Here is a 16320-nt window from a genome sequence, read left to right as displayed (position 1 = left end):
CCTCCCAGCTATATATGGCCTCCTGGAGCCGCGCGTGTTCAACGTTTTCACAAAATGGGTGTATCAAATAATTCTACTAAAGTTTGTCTGATATATGGACGTGGATCTTGTCATTTAACCAAACAATAATGCATAAGCATGGGATGCAACCATTTTATTCTTTACATACCTGACGCAACTGACCCCTCTGATAATGTTTCACTGCATGCATACTGACTATCAATCATCTGTCACAGCTATCAAGGCAGCACAGCGTCACAGCATAGTGAAAATCGAATGATTTATTTTTCAAATAAAACGGTTCACGTGTTGTTGTTTTTTAACACCCGTATGTGGTGGTTATAGAAAAACAACACAGTCTTGATTATTCAAATAGTTTTTAAAACTAAATGTTCTTTCATCAACTGCATTATTGTATTAAGTATTTGAGCGGTGCTCTGTGAAAAGGGGGTTTACTGCATGTGCGTAAAGTGTCGTCCCAGATTAGCATGTGCAGTCCGCAGAGGCTAATCAGGGACGACACTTTCAGGTGTTATGATATTTTATGTTTAAAGAAAGCCTCTTCTTAGCAATAATCCGGTTTAGGCGGAAAGTTTCGTCCCTGATTAGCCCGTGTAGACTGCTTATTTCTGACGACACTTTACGCACATGCAGTAAACCCCCTTTTCACAGAGCACGGCACATTTAGTTAACTTTTGGTTTACCAACACATGCATATCTAACTGGGTAACTGTATTCGGAACAATTGACTAGCGGTTCTTCGACACATGTGGACTGATATGTTTATAAAGTAGTTTCCATGTTAGCCGTGGAAAAAAAGCATGTTAAATAAATCACATATTGTATGCACCTGTTATCATATTAGCGTAAATATTTTATTTTAAAACGTGCTTGTACATTTAAGGTTGCTGGATCGTTTATATAATGAAAAAATGTCCTACGTATTAAATTTAAAAATAAATGGACCTTGGTTTGTTGGCTAAGCATTATGATACCGTTACATGTGCTGCAGATACGTTGGGAGAAACAGCGCAAGTAGCTTAATTATTGCCCTATTCCACTACGAAAACTAGCCCACGAATCGCTACGATCTATCACATTTATTGAATCGGGAAGACTCGTGGCAGTCTACGATTCAGTTACGACAATGGTACGACTGAGTTACGACGAATCGTGGGGTTCTGTTGAAGTCTTGCGAATAGGGTCACTACGATGTGTAAGAATCTACTGCGACTGTACTACGAACGATGCAGATAGGTCACAACTAAGCTAGGACCTCACCGAACGCATCCATGAATTAAGCGCCAATATCTATTGATATTGGTCTAAATCGCGATAATCTTAGCGGGCTCGCAACTCACTAGGGATAAACTCGTGAGAGTCTTGACAGAGTCGTAGCTGATTCGTAGACAGATCCTGTGATCACCGATCCCCGATTGAGTCACGAATTACCTACGATTCCAGTACGACGCCCAAGAACGCACTACGACGCTGTTACGAGTCAACTGCGATTAAATTCAGTCTTGGAGGTCCTTGCCAAATTTAAAACACGTTTAAAATCTTACCAAGATTTTTCGGGAGCTCACGAGTTGCAGGAATCACCAACGACCGGCCCACGACTATCTACGAATGAGTTTGGACCTTCGCCGATTGAGCTACGAATATCCACAACATCAAAATATTGGAAATCGGGACACATCGTGGGGAATCGGGTCGTAGTGGAATACCCCTATTACATGTACGTCGTAGAAGAATCGTGTGAGATCTTGTTTAATCAATTCAATCGTGCCAAAAGGACAGACAAACAATGACTCCACTATCTCTTTCCAAACGTTTTATTTTTACTTCTTAAAGGGATAATTCTTTCTCTTAAACTACGGAAAGTGCAAATACTTCCGTTCTTTTTACATAAAAAACTAGAAATGGCGCGGCGGAGGCCGACGCGTATCCCCACGCCGCATGTTTGACCCAGGGGGGCGCCCCAGGGTTGATAATAGGGCCTTGCATAGTTGAGATTGACCGTATTGTCATAAGATATGTTCAGTATCAATTTGAAGTAAATCGGTATAGAAATGAAGAATTTATAGTAAAAGGCAATTTTAGGTGGGCGTGGTCTATGTGAGATAGGGCGCCCTAGGGTTGGTAATGGGGCCATGCATAGTTGAGATTAACCGTATTGTCATAAGAGATGTTAAGTATCAATTTGAAGTAAATCGGTGTAGAAATGAAGACGTTACAGTTCAAAGGCAATTTTGGGTGGGCGTGGTTTATGTGGGCGGGGGCGACCCAGGGTTGGTAATGGGGCCATACATAGTTGAGATTGACCGTATTGTCACAAGAGATGTTCAGTATCAATTTGAAGTAAATCGGTGTAGAACTGAAGAAGTTATAGTAAAAGGCAATTTTGGGTGGGCGTGGTCTATGTGGGCGGGGCGCCCCAGGGTTGGTAATGGGGCCATGCATAGTTGAGATTGACCGTATTATCATAAGAGATGTTCAGTATCAATATGAAGTTAATCGGTGTAGAAATGAAGAAATTAATGTAAAATAACTAAGGGTGCAAGAGGTTAACTGGTTAACCTACCGAACGACCAGTTAACCGGTTACATTTTCGTCAAAAGGTTAACCTGGGAACAAAATTGATTGTGTTTTTTTTTTATCGAATAACTTTTACATTTTTACTTTTTTTCGCGTGACATACTGCCAAATTGCGCTGGCGACTAGTTAAAACAACATGCCGCACAGTCGACGGTTATAAATAACGTGTCAACAAACACAGCAATAAAGCAATAAACCAATACCTTTATGATAACAAATAGGCGTTAGTTTTGATAATTTGCACCATTGTTTTGTTTGACTCGCGAAAATTTAACTAGCGAACTGCGGGGAGTGGGGGCTATTAGCGAAGACGTAATTGACACGTTTATCGAACTCGCGATAAAAAAACAGTTTAGACAATGCACGGCTTTTTGATGTTTTGTTAACCAATATCCAACACTGATTGCTCGCGAAAATACCGTGTTTAATAAGTAACAATTTTATTAGGAATGCATTCGTAGTTAAAATCTTGTCGAGTTAACGTCGTATTTGTTTCTGAGAAAGTATTACCATTATTGTAATTTACGTCACCAACGATGCCACCATTACCGTCCGAGGTATGGAAACACTTCAGAAAATCGGCAGACAAGAGCACTGCATCTTGTCTGTTATGCAGTGCAACAATTCAACTGCATGGCGGCACCTCAAATCTTCGAAATCATATAAAATTTAAGCAACCGTCCGTTGATAACAACAAGGCCAGTCCGGATGTGGCAAAGCAACAGACGTTACACCAGGTTTATGGCCCCCGTCTTGCTTCGAGCGAGGCGATCAATCAGGCCCTTGCAAATTTCGTGGTCCAGGCATACGTGCCCATGAAAATCGTGGAACACGAGAGTTTTCGTCATCTGATGCAACTTCTGAATCCGCAGTACGAGGTGCCTTCTAGAACAACCGTCAGGGCGCGCATTGACCAGCAGTATAATGACGCAAAGAAGTCTCTGCTGTCCAGTCTTCAGGGAAGCACGTCAGTCGCCCTCACAACTGACTCCTGGACATCCAATGCCACAGAAGCATACCTCACAGTAACCGTACACTACATCAAAGATGACTGGTCAATGGAGTCGCGCATACTTATGATCCGCGCCATGCCAGAGCGACACACCGGCGAAAACCTTGCAATTCGCCTTAAGGATTGTGTGGATGAGTTTGGTCTGAAGGGACGTGTTGAAGCATGTGTTCACGACAATGCCAGAAATATTGACTTAGCAATTGTGTGAGCGATATGACGCGAACGTAATATAAGCGGCCCAATCAAAAATAAAATAATGACGCAAGCGATCTCAAATTAGAAATTACTTTCGTTTCTATAGAGCGGTTCGAGCAGTATGACATTTTTATGTACTCTAACATTGAAACTACCTAACGCGTTTCGGTTAACCGGTTAATAACCGGTTACGGCAAAAGGTTAACCGGTTACTGATTTTTGTAACCTCTTGCATCCCTAAAAATAACATAAAAATGAGTGAAAATCTCTGACCTGGCCCAACCCCAACCCCCATAACTTTTGACCCATGGGTCAGATCAAATTTCCAAAAAGTGCAGGGTCGCACATATGGTCATAGCTACCATGTATGTACGTTTCAAGGTTCTAGTGCTTATCGTGTAGGAGGAGATCGTGGCCAGGACAGACGGACGGAGAGACGGACGGACGAAGTGGCGACTATATGCTCCCCCAAAAATAAATTTTATGGGAGCATAAAAAGAAAAATTTCAGAGCCCCAATATCAACACCTTCTGCCTTATAAGATGCAATGTATCTTTTAAATCGTTTATGTATAAAGAGAACAATATCGGTGAGGGGCACTCCCTTGCCTAAGGCCTAAATATCTTTCAAAAGCATCTCCTTAGATATTTTGGACTCTATTGTACACATGCACCTACGTGGATTTTATAACTGAAATAAGTCTACTACGAGTACCAAGTTTATATATTTAAACCAGAGGTTATCTCTAACAATACAACCACAAACCTTTGTAAAATCAACAAATGAGCAATCTAATTGTTTGTTATGGTTTAGGAAATGAGTAATTAGGCCTTGAAAGGCAAAACTATTATCCGTTGTACCCATTTTAGCTCGTATTCCTGCTAGCGCCTCTAGTGAATAAGATAAGAATCGGCCCAGACAGAAAGTTTGGTATTATTTGCACTAGTGAACAGTTGTCCAATTACACTCAACAGATTGATTCTCCTAAATTATTTGGATCATCAAGGCTTCCCTTTTCATGAATAGGTATTATGTGACCTTCCGACCATTTGTCTGGAAAATATCCAAGATAAAGAATTTATTTAACCAGGGTACCAAAAACGGCGCAAACTCGGTTTTGCCGTGTGTAATAAATTTATTTAAAATTGTATCCGGCCCAGCATTTTTCCCAGCCTTAAGATTAAAGATACATTTTAATACTTCTGCCGGTGTAAATGGTATAGCTAACTCTTCAAACATACAATGTTTGAAATATATAATTGTTAAACGACAAACATCCTCATCCGCCTGAACGAACCTGTCATTGATCGACGGAAAATATTTTGAAAATGTATCAAAGCTTACGTTTGCTGATTTCGTTGTTTGGCCTTCTTCTAAAGGTTTCCAATATTTTTTTATTTATATATTTCTATATGTGGCTTTATTCAATGTAGCCGTGTTTTCATTCACCTTGTTATAACGGAATTCTCTAACACTAGCTTTGCATAAACTTCTAAAATGTATCATTTCGCGTTTATTTTCATCTGCATCATTTTTGTATGCAATGATTTAGGCTTTTGTTAAAAAGTGTTCGTTCTATGAAAACTTTGAACATCTATTATTATATTCTCTAAGCAGAGTTGTCATCCCTTGCTCTCACAAACAATCTCTGCTATCACAATAAAATCTTTCCATATTTGGTAGGATTTAATTTTTAGTTTAATAATTATATTATGAAAATTATTATCATTTTCTCTCTTATTTTGAAAATAGTGTATACGTTTAGATTCATGATAAAAAATAATAACTTAAAGTCACTAGCACGCCCACCAATACTACATACGTACTGTATATTGCTATATAAAAAATCAACAACAAACAGTAACATACGATGGTTATTTACAATAGGACGACCCTAAAAACAAGTAACACTGTTGTAAAAGCGTTAAATTACTAACATCTTATTTCGTTTTGTGGATGATATCGAGTCAGGATAGGATTCATTCGGGTTGCGTTCATTTGCATAATTTATACAAGCTATCACAGAAATCTGCTGCCGAAGCTATCCGACGCTGAACGAATCCAATCTCGCGTTCGCCCGTAAATGTTCGGATATTTCGTTTGAAATAAAAATGGAAGTATTTGTGACAAACAAAAATTGAATACAAACGTGCATTATGTATCTCGGCAAATCAATGTGACCAGACAACACCTAACGTTGAAATTGTGCATTTTGCATAAACAATTATTTTTGTATAGGTTAATAGCTTGATTTTACGAAATTTCAATATTTTTTTAGCGTGATCGCTACTTTAAAGTTAAAATATTAAAAAATCAACGGTAAAATAATTGTACCACATGGCTAGGCTATGAAGGCAGGAATTTGATCAAGCGATGCAGGTTCCTGTCATTTTCTGCGCAGAAGTTGTCCATATAAGAATATTTAAACAGCAAATTTAACCCAAAGACTTACTGAAATAGTTTATTGCATGCGGTGTGTTTACAACCCATGTAACAATGAACATATAATAACGTTAATATTGTCATAAGAGTGTGTCCTTATTTATATGCATTGGTAAACACTACAACCTTTCAATTTCCAGCATAAGACCAGACCAGACCATCAGACGCTCGAATGGAAATATTGAGTGCAGCGTAGCCTTTTAATTTTCTATTTTCTAATTGACTATTTGATCTAATTGATCATCATCCGATCTACTTTCACTGTTCCTGATACAAGCAAAGGTTATCGGTTTTATATCGTTCAACTTTATAAATATTTTCTCTCTGTCAGACGGTCGCTTTTTGCATGATTTATTTTAGGCAGTAACATCAACAGCCAAGATATGTAATATGGATCTTTTACACCCAATATTGCTGCATATTCCTGTATGCGAACGATGATGATCTGAAATATTAACTATAAGATGCTATATTCTTTAAACTGTTTGTAAAAATAAGGGCCGAAGTTGACATTTAATCGTAATTTCATTTCATCGTTCCTCACAGGTTGTAACTTTTAGCTCTGGTCAACTTCCTTCCATTGAGTATTTAAGTGGTAATTAAATTGGATGTGTTTTAATTGCCTTTTATATCTGTTTAATTTGAGCAGCACTGCTATGAGTTTAAATTATATTTGCACTTATATGTATCATGATAACTGCTTGACCAAGTATGAGGTTTAGCGGTTTTAAACATGTTAAAACCCCCAAATGCTTTGCATTGACCGTTCCAAGGCGGTGAATTCAACTTTATTTTTCCATGTGTGTATGTTGTTTCGTACTGTGCTGGTTCGTATCGTTTTTGCGATATGCAAAATCCGATGCATTGTTCTTTAAGTTAGAATAAAAAGAGAAAATTGTTATGACACTTATGGTGACATCAAAATTAAGCAAACTCACTAATATGGCTGATGTGGTACAACGGAATCTTTCAAATAGTTAATAGCATTGTAAGGATTCGATTAATTCAGCATGTATGTATTCCTGATTTGTTGAAGGTATGCATTGATTGCATTGATTGCAATATATGTTTTGTTTGTGTGGTTCGTCAATTACTTTGAAAACGTGGTGTTGATCGAAGGTAATAAATAATTAGATACTTTTCGCAATTGAGTCGGTTCTAAACAAACTTTCAAATTCGGCCCAATTATTTTAGCAAATGTTGAAATCAACTATGCATGTATATATAGATATAATGTAGAGATCCATTGTCAATAATGTTTTAACAATCATTTCACGGTGCAGCTTATCATTATTAAACAAACACATTTTTCTGGCATGATGCCTATTAAACATTTGATAATCACCGAGATTTTTTCTTAGTTCATAAAATGTTATTTATAAATACAGCAATATACGGCTGTTTTGTACTTGTATGTGAAGATAAGTATGATATGGCGATTGCGCACAGGTATATTAAAAATTACCAACAATTAATGTACTTTTACAACATTGATTTTTTGTTGAAATCGACTGGCTATTGTAAAGTTAGTTTGACTGTTCAAATACATCGAATAAGTAAACAGAATTTTAAGAGACTACGAAAACTCTATAATAAATAATTACATTGAGCTTAGCGGATCTGAATGCGTCAAACAAATTATACTACGAGAAATAGAGCTATAGTTTAATGAGAAATATACCTATAGTTTATTGATAACTAATGGCGACAGAGGACAAGAGTACATACACACAGGGAAACGTCAGCTGTTCCAGCGGGAGATACACATTATTGAAAATGTAATTGTAGATGAGTTCTCAATTTCTCTCCAGTGACAATGTAGCATGCAAATTAAAATAAAAGTTCGAATGACACTTCACTCTCAACGTCTATAATCGTATATTTACCCATCATTGTGTCATTTAACTGTAGAAGGATTGTATAAAAAAAGACACAATCATCATACAATCCAGGTTGTCTACTTCGTTAGTTAAATTTTGAAAAAATGTCAATACAAATTCTCAACTCAATATAGATATCAATAGAAGAGAACAATCTCATTAGCAGTTTCACGATGATTGGGCATAATGTGGATTCTGAAGTGTTCTCAAGCTTTGTTTTTAAGTTTATTTACTTACCATAAATTGTTATCATATAACGAAAATTCAATTTACTGCTTCAATAAAATGAGACACTTATGAGGCATCTGGAGTGTTCACAGGCGGAATGATAACGACTGACAAGGGTTTCAAATATGATGAGGAAATTTCAGTTTAATAAACTAGCATTTTTTACCAATTGAGTCATACGTGGACTTTGATATTTCGCAGACAAATTTCAGACGTGTATAGTGTCTAATCTAGCGCTACAGGTTCGGGGTATACAACTTAAAATACAATAACCGTATGAAACAAAAATATTCATTTCAAACATTGTCTATGATTGAAACGATATCTCTAAAAGTTGTCCATATTATTCATATTGGTGAAATAATAGTCTTTTATTACACTTTTAGATGGAAACTTTATTCCAACAACCTTAGTTTTATGCTATAAAGTTTCGTCCTCTAACAATGGGCTGCAATGTCCACATGTTTACCTGTTAATATATATGCCTTTAGGTGGGGAGATATACCTTCAGCTTAAAGAATGTCGATGGGATATATTAAACAAGACGTTTTGACTGAGAGTAAAAAAATTAGGGATGCAAGAGCTTAACCGGTTAACCTGACGGAACGACTAGTTAACCGGTTACATTTTAGGACAAATGTTAAACCGAAACAATAATTTTAGTATGTTTTTTCTTTGAATAATTGTTCTCTTTTTCATAATACAATTCGTACAACTTTACGTTTTGCGCGCGATATACTGTCAATTTGCGCTGGAGACTAGTAAGAACACCATGCACAATCATCGTCGCTATTAAATAACGTGTCAACGTGTCAACAAACAAGGTAATAACGCAATAAATCAGTACCTTTTTGGTAACAGGGAGTACGTTTTGTTAATTGGAATTTTCGTTTTGTTGAAACTGCGACAATTTTACTGGCGGGGAGTGGTGGGCTATTAGCGAAGACGCAATTGACATGTTTATCGAACGTGTTAAAAGGAGCTGTTCAATCTAAGTGCATTAAAAAGTTAACCTGGTCGTCATTTAAATTCAGATTATTTAAGAAAGGTATAAATAACTTTTCCCGAATATGAATACGGTAAAATATGCACACTATCATGTTCTGTCGCAATTTTATAAACGAACAGTAACAGTAATTAATCACTAGTTAAGAAGCAACATCAATCAATCAGTGATTAAGTTAAACAATTATTTTTTTTTACTGTCGTTTCGTCTTATCCCCGTTATGTCTAACTTATCGGTAATAACAGATATGAAGTCGTTTCGTCAAACCGATGTGGTCAGTTCGTCTAAGAGTGAATGTGTATTGTTATCTGGTTCCCAATATCGTCTGTTTTGAATCCGTACAGCATTGGTATATAAATTTAAATTAGAAAATAAATAACTTAAGACTATGTGGTTGAATTAATGTTCTATCTTTACACATAAAATATACAATAGCATTTATCATATAAATAATTTCAACATATGACAAACCAGACATGATACTGCAAGCACACAAGTACTAGTACATCAATATATCGTCATAACATAAAAACATGATACTGCAAGCACACAAGTACTTTGTCATTATTATATCGTCATAACATAAAAACGATCAATGGTTGTATATGATATTAACATAAAAGTCTGTATATACATTATTTGCATTGTCCAATTAAATTAACGGCTCTCCCGATTATACATCTTTGTTGTGAATAGCGTCGTGGGTCTTGTCCGTTCCCAGTCCTTGGATGTGGCTTCAAGTTCTCAACAGATGAGCTGTAGTTATGTCCCCTAATTTGTACGCGTCCCAAACATCGAACAGTCGTCCATGTACGTCCTTGTAGCGTTTTCGTCGTGTCGCAATCAATAAATGTTCGGATACGAGACAGATCTGCAGGCTCACTGTCTGTGTCTCAGCGCGCAGGAAGGGCACAAGAACATACAGCCCAGGTCCGACCAACTATGGATTTCATTTTACGATACCACCCTTCAAAATCATTGTTTATGCGTACTGTCTCTCGGAGAACACTCAAGTGCTCTGGGGTCCACACTGTTCCATTCACCCATGTGCGTCCAACGTATTCCATCACTCTGTTGACTGGTCCGCCGACGTCCGCTGCTAGTGATGCAAGTGTATTGAAGGTGGATGTGATGTGTTCATGTGAGAGATATGGAAGAGACAACACTTTCCTTAGAAACAGATATAAATTCCCTTCTCTGTGTATGCCGTCTGCAATCCCTCGGCACGAACTTCCTGTAAACGAGCTGTCACCAGTGGACTGAGTATCCATGAAAACCACAGCAACGGACTCCAACACCTCACTGTCAGTCGAAGTATGCAGTGAGTACCCGAGATCGAAAGTCAAGTTCGGAATGACCGAAGACACTCTCAGTTCCGACTGAGTGTCCATGGAATCCGCCGTCGACGGTGATGCGAAAATGGGCGTCGTCGAAGATGTGCATTCCGTACATGTGAAACGAATATACATCTGCTCCCGAACAGCCACCATATACTCTACCGCAGTTATCCCGTAAATATTTCCTTTTCATATTGACTGTATATAGTGCATTTTAGAGGCTTACGATTATTTGCAATGTGATAAAAATTATAGATAAGATTAAGGCTAACATATCCGTCCCATTCCACTTGTCAATTAAATAAGGTGCATTACTTTACACAAGCAATATCAATTTAGCCTGCATTTAGCAAATTACTTAACGAACACTTAAGATGTCAACTGCAACGCAGGCAATTTAATAATGCCGGCGGCTGATGCAACGGGAACACGATCTTCACACGTTAATTCAGATAAATATTTAGAAATTAATTTTCAAAACAGTTGCATGTTATATATTCAAATTATCACAGTATGGACAATGTTTTAAGGGCTTGATATAACATAAAACGTGAGATACATTTTTAAACATATATTTCAATAGTACATGCATATTCATACACATTCTTAAAGTTGACAACATAAAACCGAATATGATTGGCTTAAAAAAATGCTAATCGCTATCTCGCTTTCTTGTCTTTAAGATGCGAGGCAAAATAATTCAATGCATTATTGTTATAGCGGACGAAGCACGTAGAGGCTGGGGCAAATGGTAGGCACGTGCCACTCATAAATCCATAAATTCCATAAACCTGCAAATTATTTCCCGGAATAGACAGCCGCTTTAGCCAATTCCCTTTTCCTGTTATATGGGTATCTGTTATTATGTTGCTTAATGTTTAGCGTATATAGGAGAAAAATAGAAACAGATATTCAATAGTAAATGTATTCGTAAAAGTTAGTTTTCTGTATCTTCATTACAGTATATAGAATGTCATTGTATTTAACTAATATTAAAATTAATAGCAATTTATTCGTGGAAAATTCTTCGCTAATTAAAATAGCAAAAACTGTAAATTTAAACGACATTAAACAAATTAATTATTCATGATAACAAACCTCACACACTAGTTCCTATTCTGTCATTGTTTTATTCATAGATTTATCATCCTAAATCGATAGTGATAATTATAACACAAAACAACGGGATACATATTGGAGACATAAAGTTAAATGGTTTCTTGCAATGCTTACATTCATCTAGTTGAACAATTCAAATGTTAGACTATAGAACCACCATGCATGACAAATTGAGAAGTTATTTATCGCCGGCGGGCTTTGAAGTAGTCAATGTGGGAAATTCATGAAGAATGGATTTACGTTTGTTATATTAAAGAAATCAAGAAAATCAAACATTCATCTACGATACAATTAAACAGTGCTTACTAGTATTACATAAAAAAAAACTCCGCTAGACTCATGAGTTATTGTAGGTTTAAAACACATTTGAGGAAAAACAATTTCGAGTATCGATCGTCATGTAAACTAGAAATCGAAGAAGGTAGTTATAATAACATCCTACACGAAAATAGAAAATGTCAGTTTTGCATCGGACACGCTTTATATATATGATAATGAAATACGTTATAATATAGACAATTGGTTATAATTGTTAACCCTTGTCTGCAAGCAATTATTCGACACGTACTTTCAATGCTGGTATTCGGAAATAAATATCTATGTGACATGTTTTATGCAATAAACTTTGAATTGTATTGGTTAAGATACTGTCCACTCAGCTATCTTATCAGTTTGCCACCGATGCTCTACTAAGGGACACGCGCAGATAACACTAAACGGTACAAGGTGCAAATTATATTGTTACTTGTATTTGATAAATGGCATTTAATACACGGGTATCTAATACATATGGGAAAACACAATACCTGTCCATTTACGCTAATATCTTGGCCCGTATTCACCAACCCATTCTTAGACTTAAGAATAAAGAAAGAACTTGGAACCAAGAAAAGTTAATTCAGTGTTTGAATATATAGATGCCTCCACTGGTACTTATGTCATTACCACACTGTTCCACATAAAGAATGCCATAGATAGAGGTGTTTAATAACAAGTTATAATAAAAATTAAATCACTTATTGAATATATCAAGTTTAAGAAAATTCTTTATTCTTAGACTCAAGTCTAAGAATTATTTGGTGAATACGGGCCCGGGTCATACTTTATTGCTTAAATATAAAATTATGAAACTGAGACGATTCATTTTTAAGGCAAGTGACCAATAGCCTAACAGTAATATGCAACATGAAAAAAAATCTAACAAAACCTGGGAACACCGTCTAATGCAACGTATTCAAAATCTTGAAACCCTGTCTATTGCAACGTATTCAAAGCCTGGAAACACCGTCTATTGCAACGTATTCAAAACCTAGAAACACCGTCTATTGCAACGTATTTTGCAACAACATTTCAAATGTACCTATAACATACAATGGTCAAAATGAGCGTATGCAATATATTCTAGTAATGAATAAAGTGTCCTAACAAATGATACATTTTATTTATAAAGTCTTGCAATTGTCTCATCTTATTTGCGAATTATTTGTATTTTTGTATTTCTTTTGTATTTCTAAATAATTTTTACTTGTTTTATTTTAAATTAATTAGCGAAATTAATTAAGTATCTGTGTTGTCAGAAACATGCATCGAAATTAATGTGCTGAATCAAAGAAACAAAAAAAAGAAACATTTCGAGTCTTTGAAACTAAGTCATTGCAATTATTAAATTCGATAATTACAGAATATCTTGAAAGTTGCAAAAAAATGTAATTAAAGTTTCGTATTATTAATAACTAATAACAAATAATCATTATTAATTACGTTTGTCTTTTCATGTCGAGGGTTATTTGCATTTCTTTTTTTGTATCACGTATTATTTATAGTAAATATATCGGATACTGACCAGTACATTAACTTTAAAGTGAAGAGCAAAAAAGAACACATCGTTCATTTCACCAAAAGACATAAACCACGCAATAAATGCAAATTATTAAACAGAAAATTTAATGAATTTTCAAGTAAACAACAGAAGAGAACACGTCGTTTATTTCTTCAAAATATATTTACAATACAATAATGGCAAATAAATAGATCAAATAGACATAATTAAACAACTCGTTGTTATATGAACATAAGCATTAATCATCGCTTGGTGTCCGAGATGTCTTCACTTGGTGTCCGAAATTTCTGGGGTTCGAGAGGTCTGGGAAAATGGCCGGGAACCGAAATTTCCGTGGTCCGAGATGTCCAGATACCTTTAATAATTAATGTAATTATTATTTGCAAACGAAGACTATAGTGTACACCAGATAGCCTACCAATACAAATTCACACTTAGACGAACTGACCACATCGGTATGACGAAACGACTTCACATCTGTTATTACCGATAAGTTAGACGAAATGAGGATTATACGAAACTATCAGAACCCGTTAAGAATATCATGAGATGGTATATATTGAAAAACCAGGCATTTACACCCATTATACTTGTAACATGTATTTGCGCATGCGTAAAATGACAAACAAATTGGTCATGTCTATTGGTCATGACTATCGGTTACGTCTATTGGTCATGTCTGTTTTTCATGTCTATTTTTCATATCTATTGGTGATATGTAATTCCCACAACGAATTTTAGACACACAATTTCAGCTCAGTCCATTTGCAGGATAATTAATTTGAGTGGAAGTTTGATTTGCTTAGGACAAATGCTGTATTCATATAAATATAGAACGTTCGCTATTTTCAACAGAAGAATTTTCGAGAGGTTTTCGATGAGGAAATTGCTGAGGGCTTGCGTGGGTCTTTTTTGTTTGACTTTTCAGTTCATGTTGTGGTGATGTTGTGTTTTTAATATTTTATATTATATAAATATTGCGTATATAATTTGCATTAATATATTTATTCAATTTACTTGACGATAACAACAATGAAACAACTATAATCAATAACTACTTCACTATATTTGCACTACCAAAATTATTTTCGAATGATTGAGTTGTTATCGATATATTATCGAAATTAGTTTGCATTGATTTTTATTGCTACAATTTTCACATCATGGTGTTTCGTATTGATCTATACCTTTAAAGATTGTGTTACAACTTGTCCATAGAAGTTTAATGAAGTATGTATATGCTTGTTTACTAAATAAATACTTATATAAATAAATATACCACCAACTTGCATTATTTTCTTGTAATCATCTGTTGATCCTTCTTCATTTGTATTTTATTTTGAACTGCATACAAGCTGTAAATATTTTTGCTGCTGTATTTATTCTCAGAAAAATAAATTATTATGTTCGCAAAACTAAATATTTTCATGACAACAAGGCATTAAAGACAAGGATTAACTGTATTGTTAAGAAATGAATGAAGAAAGAGCCGGCGTTGACACAGAGATTAATTACAAAACTGAACTACCATGTTTGTATAAATGATTACTGAAAACTTAGAAAATAAAAAAGGACTAATAAAACATGCCAGTCATACGACATTTTTTTTAAATCATTTTTTAGTGTAGAGTTTGGTTCCATGAAATAAGAGGCATATCACTAACTTTATATCATGTACTGATCTATATATCGTTTCGTATTGTGTTTTTTATTTCTAACTAAGAAAAAACGCCATGAAGAAAACATTATACTTTTCTGTATTTTGTTTTTGGTTTTGGTTAATTTGAAAATCCGATACAAGCTAAGATGTATTGATCTTTTTGTTTCGTATTTATCATGATGAACAAAAAACGAAAAGATGGTATTTAAACTGACCGTATGGTCAATACATATTAGTTAGTATTCCCGTTTTTAATTTCTTCCAGCACAAAATACGGAAAACATTCAAATAGATTTATAGCGTCTTCCTTTGTACATAATTTAACAAACACCAAGAATCCTATTTCAATATTGATATTTCAGTATTTATATTGCGAACATAAATGTTTTAACATTGGAATGCTGTTTGTTCCATTCTACCGTGTATGCATTGATATAACGGTGAACGGAAAACGAGTGTCGCTCTACAGTCTTCGGAGATAACTTATTAATGGCATATCTCTACCTTAGATACGAACATGTCACTGAATATATGTAGGCATGACATCATTAAAATAACGTAATTTATTAGCTAAATCATTGTGTGAAAAATTATCTTCGGAGTTGATAGGGGAGGCACATCAGTGTTTTTATTGCAATTATTATCTACTTAATTGAAAAGATCTAAAAAGGCATTACGCATTAATTGCCAGCTATGTTTAAACACAGTCGCTTACGAACTTTTTTTACACAGTTAGACTATATTAATTATTCAATCCCGAATGTATAATGTACTGCAATAAAGCAATAAAAGTTCGCGATTTGCAACACGAAATCGTTTGAGTGATTTCGATTTAGTGAATGTGCACTTTAAAAAAATGCACGTTCAAAGCACGATAATTGCGGGTACTCTTTTTTCCACTGATAAACGTTTTTTTCTGTTTTGCTGACTGCCTCATGAATACCTTTTATAAAAGCGAATGGCCATAAATAATAAAGAAAAAAAAAGAATGTTTTTTGTCCCC

This window comes from Dreissena polymorpha, chromosome 7 (assembly GCF_020536995.1).
Source record: "Dreissena polymorpha isolate Duluth1 chromosome 7, UMN_Dpol_1.0, whole genome shotgun sequence".
NCBI lineage: Eukaryota > Metazoa > Mollusca > Bivalvia > Myida > Dreissenidae > Dreissena > Dreissena polymorpha.
Note: the sequence above shows the minus strand (reverse complement) of the source record.